Source organism: Chinchilla lanigera, unplaced genomic scaffold, assembly GCF_000276665.1.
Source record: "Chinchilla lanigera isolate Chin_1 unplaced genomic scaffold, ChiLan1.0 scaffold00010, whole genome shotgun sequence".
In the NCBI taxonomy this organism is placed as follows: Eukaryota; Metazoa; Chordata; class Mammalia; order Rodentia; family Chinchillidae; genus Chinchilla; species Chinchilla lanigera.
Window position 1 is genome coordinate 31,221,846 of NW_004955411.1, and position 6,547 is coordinate 31,228,392.

Below are 6,547 nucleotides of genomic sequence, written 5' to 3' on the forward strand. Positions count from 1 at the left end.
ATCTTGAATTTGGGTGTTCAATGTGAAACAAAAAAAAAAAAAAAAAAAAAAAAAAAAAAAGAAAATACAATTAACTCAGAAATTCCTAGCAAGAATTGTATGATAATGCTTCCACACTGACAAGCATATGTTTATAAAACATATGCTCCACCTTTGGAGAAATTTTGCAGAATGTGAGTGGAAGCTAAAAACCCATAATCTCACCACCCAGACAATCCTAATGTTTCACTGTGTTTTTCTACATTTAGACATTAGAATGATTAGAATAGTTAATGCCTTGCTGAGCTTTATATATTGCTCTTATATTTAATATATTATCAGCACTAATATCAAGAAACAGCTGTAAAGATTTTTTTACAGTTTTATTCCTTTTTAGTAGAAGTCCATGTCATCATTTATTCATTCTTTTAATGTTAGCTATTTAGACTGTTGTAAGTTTCCTGCTATTATAAACAATGCTGTGTTGGACATCTTCACGCACACACTTGTGCTGGCATTTTAAACTACTTGAATGGACTTCCAGGGGCCAACTACTTGAGCAGAATATGCTGACACTTTATAGATATGTTTTGTTTTTAATATGTAGCATACATACAGGCTCACACTTGTCTTACTTATTTTGTAATTAATAAATTGTCTTTGACTGAACACAAAAAAGTCATATACAGTATCTAAGTTTTAATCCATATGAAATAAAATGATCGATACATAAGTATTGATTTCATAAATTTCATCAGCAACAAAGTCTAATTATTTTTAATTAATATGGACTATAATTAAGGATCTACCTGATTATAAATCTGGGTACTAGAGTGGATGATGCAGGTCAGTTTTAGGGATGACAGCAAATCAAGCAGGAACCCCAAACTCTATTTATCTCTACAGAGCATCCCGGCATTTGCACTACCAGGGGAAACTATCCACACGCCTGACTTGTGCAAGATGTGACAACAGACAGCCAGAAAGAAAATGAAAGCTTCTTCAGATAGAAAAGAGTTGCCAGGCCAGAAAATCTGGCTAGGAGCCGGTGGATCTTCTACCTGTAGGCCTCCATGACTTCCAGAAAACTCTGCTACTCACAGCCCTATCTGCTAGAAGACAGAAAGTATTTCTAGTTTACAATGGCCGTGACCATTTGTGAGGAAATCCATGCAGCTTCCACTCTTTTATATTTAATGGTGAAGAAGCAATGAGGTGACTATTTTCACATGTTCGTCCAAAATCTGTGCAATGTTAGCAGCTATATCAGGCTGAGGGGGAGGCAGCAATTCTTTCTACTGGGATTCCTTAAACTCACCTCTTAGGAATGCTTATAAATGAGGAAAGAGCTCACTCATTCCTCTTTTTATTCATTCATGTATTTCTTTTTGTTCTTTATTCAAAAAAATGGTTATTGGATCCCATCTATCTCCAAAAGGTAGCTGCTGTGCTAGACACAGATGCCCATTAGAATACGTGATGACTCCCCTGCCCCACAGGCTTAGGGTCTAATCAAAGAGGCAAGGAAGGGCAAACTGGCAGCAGCAAAGAAATGTAGGCTGTGGCAGAAGAGACACTAAGAGGCCTGATGGCTAGTCCAGAAGAGAAATCACACAAGCAGAACGGGAGGACTATAAGGTGGAAGACAGGTAGGGACAAAATGCTCCGGACAGGGCGGGGACATGCTGTGGAAGGTAGAAGGGCAGCACAGTTGCCCACAGGTCAGCTGGGTGGGCTTCAGCTTCTATTTACAATCAGAAAACTGTCGAGCATGAGACCATGTAGACACCAACTTTAGTGCCACACAGACATTTCACAATGTCAGAAGGTGAGGCCCAGAATGGAAAGGGCCTCGCCCAAAATCCCAAAGGAAGTTGATTTTGTGCAAGGTGAGCCTACAGGTTCTGCCATAGGCCTACACCAGCCAGCCACTCGGTTTTCTTTGGAAAACTTTCATATGGGGTCGCCATATATACCTACGCCGGTGTACAAAAGATATGTGTTCTAGATGACATTAATACAACGATGTAATTGGTAACCTTTGGGTTTAAAGAGAATACTTCTTCCTTCATTAGTAATCTTTCTGGGAAGTAGGCTGAAGTCTACCATTTGAATTACATTAAATAAGTGGTCAAGGCTAGGAGAAAAGCAGCTGTCTTCCTAGCTCTGCTTCACGCCTGAAAGGAGGCACTTCGCTACTGAGTCACCCTAGGACACAGTGGCAGCACTCATTATTCGTGAGCACTGTGTGAATACAAGTGCAAAGATGAATAGTGAACACACGAAATTATGCTGAAAATTAAATTGCTACTGTTAAGGTAGCCTCAGGCATAAGCCCTCAGCAGTCAATGGGGTTAGTTCCCAAATAGTTCCCAAAAAATCCAACCAAACACGGATGACACATAATGTGATTATTCCCTTATTACATTACCTTACCTTAACTTTCCTGGGACTGCAAAATCCTACTCGCCTGCATCTTTCTTCTGCCCTGCTAACTGCACCACATTAATGGATGTCAGAACAGTCCTCACATTTTTTTCTATCAAGTCTGTTAAGAGGGGAAGAAGGTTCCTGTTGTTAATTGCAGGGTGATCTCCCACTCTTTGTTTTAAGGAAAGTTTAAACAAAATGATCACCCACTCTGGGGCTTTAAACAAAGTTCAAACAGAACAAAGTTTTCTTGCCAAGGTTTAAGGCAAATTTCCTCTGTCCAGATGGCTTCCTCAGGCAGGCCAACATAAGAACCAAGACCTCACCCCTGCTGCCTTTTAATGCTGCTCCTTGATTGTTGTTAACGATCCCCAGCTGTCCTGCCTTGCTAGCTCCTTACCCTCTCTGTCATCCACATCTGCTTGCAACTTGAAGGAGCAAAAAGGAGATGCTCAGAAAGGGCCGCCCCCAAAGCGACACAGGTGGGGCCTGAGTGGTGGGACCATGCACTGGGGGCCTGATGAGAAACCAAGTTTACCCAAAGAACCTTAAGGAAAAAGCTAGAGGGTAATTTTTATGTCAAGTAAATAAACCTGATGATGAAAAATGCCACGAACTGCAGCGAACCCAGCGAGAACCTAGAAGTGCAGCCACTCTACCAAGGAGGTCACTTTTCCTACTGATGAATCCACACATGTTCTAGGCAGCAGCCTAGGTGGGGATGGTGGCTGTGAAAATTCTGATACTGTTCCACATAACCTGTCCACCTTTTCCGCTCCCCAGCTACTCACTTTAATCAAGCCCATCACCAGTAAGGCACATTCACTTCTGACCTGAATCAGATACTAGTGGGCCATGTCCATGCCTTGTATTGACTGTTCCCCTCTGTTTTCTTTGTGTACTGCACTCATCTAGCCATGTCAGTCAGAGTACCCTGAGGCGGGGACAGGATCTTAACATGCACGCCTATGCAAAGTTCATTCAATTACTCCGTTAAAAAGTGCTTTGTGATGGAACCGTCACCCAGGGTGCACTACAGTTTTCCCGTCAAGTCCACTTCACTTATGTTAGTCTAAGTTTCTCTTCCATGCAATGTACCCTTCCTTCCCCACATCCTGGTTCTTCCCCCGCCCCCTTAGTTTTGACTTTTTCTGTGTGTGTTGGCAGTGGTAGTGCTGGGATTAACCTTGGTTTTGCACATGCAAAGCACATGCTTTTCAGCTGCCCACCCCCAACTCCCTCAGATCCTATTTCTTGAAGGAAGCAAGCCCATTATCTCTAGCCTAAAACCTAAATATTTGGCTGACTTAGCAAGGTTTTATTTATTTGCTTGTTTCTTTGTTTTTGCTCATGTTAGGTTATTATCAAGCCCTTTTTTAAAAAGTTTCAGAATTTTAGAAAAAAAAGGTTGAGCTCCCTGGCTCAGCTCATAAAACCAAGGCAGGAGGCTAAGAATGGTCTAGTGGCAGGAGGATGGCAGACTTAGACGGAGGCCCTGTTCTTTCGATTGCTCATCCCGTGATACCAGCCACAGCTGATGAGTATCTGAGCCTTTGCCTTATTGTCCATGAAGCTAGAGGACACGGTGTGGCTCTGGGGGTCATTACCGGAATCAGAGATAACATATAAAAAGCTTATAGCCCGTGTCTGGCACACAATTGGCACTAAGCAAACTATTACATGTAGTCAAGATGTAAACCAAATTCTTTCCCAAAAGTAACCTTAAGAGGTGATGTGGAAAACAGTGGATGGCTCAATGAGAAAGCAAACTTGCCAAGAAATGCAAGTGGCTGGTGACCACTCTGCTCCCACACGGTGGTCCCCATCATGCCTCCAACTGCCCTTGGCATTTTTGAGAGTAGGACTGCCACCAAACCCCAGCACCACACCTACTGCTGATTATAATGTCAGCTTCAACCAGGTTGGCAAGGACAGAATACCACCTTCCAGACATGATAATAGGTTTCACTGTGTTCTGAGACAGTCAGTGCCTAGAGCATTCCTGGCCCCTGGTGCAGTATTCAAATGGAGTACTCCTGTTCAGGAAGAAAATCCTAAAAGAAGGCTTCCTGGTATACCTCAATTTTTGAATTGATATACTGCAATTTACAATTCTGACTCTTGTTCTTCAACAAAACTTCACTACAAATTAGGTAAATACCTGATTCTTTCCTCTCATTGGTGTAAGGCCCCTACTCTGTAAGTCCTGCATATGTCCTAGGATGTTAGCAGTTAGAAGCAAAATCCAAATGCTGTTGTAGGGCTTCAGTAGTTACAAACTATAAAAAGACTTTTTGACAAAAGTAAAGACAATGTGGAAAACAAGATGCTTTACTTTTTCACATTGCCCCAGAAATATAAACTTTCATGAGCTTCCTCGTAATCAATGATATTGATGAACTGTGTTGTACAATATTAAAAGCACATCTTAAAGAAACATTTTTCCTACTAGAAAGGTTACTGAGAGGTGTGGGGAGGGGGAAGTAAAAAGGATCAAGATGTAATATGTATATCTGCTAATATATTCATTACATATCACAAACATATACTAATAAAAAATTTTAAAAACAGAAAGATCACTGCAAGTTGTTTCCAAAATTCTACGAGGTCCAAAGAAGTAGGTAAAGAAAGTTTAAAAGACGTGCATTTTTCAGAGAGTACAACATCCCTGGTATACATGGTCCCTATCAAATGACTTCTGAAACTCACTAGTTTTATTTTCCAGACATTCCTCAAGTCCTCCACATCACTTATCCTTAAAGAGGGTTCTGATGAAGCTGGACTCCAACCGTACACAGACAGATGCTCCTCCTTGAAGGTGAAGCAGAAAATCACTGGCCCCTTCTCAACTCTGAACTTCCCTCTCCAGGGGATCCAGAGGTTTCCATGCATCTGCCGTATGCCCCCCCCCCACCCAATCCGCCTTCTATTCAAAAGAACAACAACGGGGTATTGAGTTTTTGTGAATATAAATAAAACATTATGTAATGATGAATCAACAATAGTAATAAGGTCTATAACAAAATTAAACAGCAGCAGCTGCAGCATGGAACAGATGGTGAGAAGCCATGCCTAGAAATCAGAAACAGCCTTTGTGCTGAATAAGGAAACAGAGGCACACTGGACACTCCTGGAGAAACCCCTGTGGACCTCTGCGGTTTGGCCAGCAGGAGGTCTGACCCCTGAACAACAAACACACAATCAAAGCGAGACAGTGGTGTGAGAATTTGTTTGGATCAATTTTTCTTTCCAGCCTTGGACAGCTATACGGGGTGACATCTTCACAGAACCAAGCTCCTTGCAGATTCTAGCACATTCTGTTTCTCCAGCCACTGCCTGAGCAGTGCACAGAGCATTTATCCTGCACATCTACAGGCCTTCGCTGAATGTTCTGGAGTCAGTGTCGATGTTCATGTACCAAGGGCAACACCACCGAGCAAAATGTCTGCAAGGTGATTCCTCAGTCAAGGTTAAGGAGATCAGGAGGTCATGGCAACTTCAAGTCTTACCCACCCATGGGCCTAAGCTAATAACTGTTTTGATTTTCCCTTCTGACATTTATGAGTGAAATTTGCAGATAAGATCAATCAGGCCAACAAGGGCTGAAGAGGAAAGTTCTCTCTCATTCCTCATAAACCACCTGCTTTTAAGACTTTCCTACAGACAATAAATTGTGACCAGCATAAACACAGTTGCAAAGGGTACTACTTTTTCACTTTACTTAGATTTTTAAATCTTTAAAGGCAATAATAAAAACAGACTTATTATAAATATTTTAATGTCATCAAAAACAAACTTTAACGAAAAAGAATTGATCATGAAATACATAATAAATGTAACTGAACCCTTTGTTAACATCCCATTGTAAAGTCGTTTGTCTTTCACTTGCTGAGCTATTGGATAAGCAGAGCCCTTTATAGCCAACACACTAGTAATTTTTTTAAAAAGACTGAGTTAATGTACTGACAGACAAGAACATGAACTGCCTCGTGGGCAAATCTGCAAAACCTGTTTTCCTGAAGAATAACCAATGCAGGAAAGATTAGTACGTGGGCTGGCTTCTGGGAGGAACCCAGAGCAGGCTGGACTGGGCCATACTGTGCATTCGTACCTGGACTGGGTGTGAGGGGAGACGAGG

At 41.7% G+C, this 6,547-nt stretch overlaps 1 long non-coding RNA gene across 1 annotated transcript in view; it reads left to right on the forward strand.

The window, feature by feature from the left end:
- LOC106147806 overlaps positions 1–6,142 on the forward strand; it is a 20,876-nt gene extending 14,734 nt beyond the window's left edge. The window contains exon 3 of the long non-coding RNA XR_001232781.1: positions 5,135–6,142. This is a non-coding gene — a long non-coding RNA (uncharacterized LOC106147806). The remainder of the gene's footprint in view (positions 1–5,134) is intronic.
- The last annotated feature ends 405 nt before the right edge of the window (positions 6,143–6,547 follow it).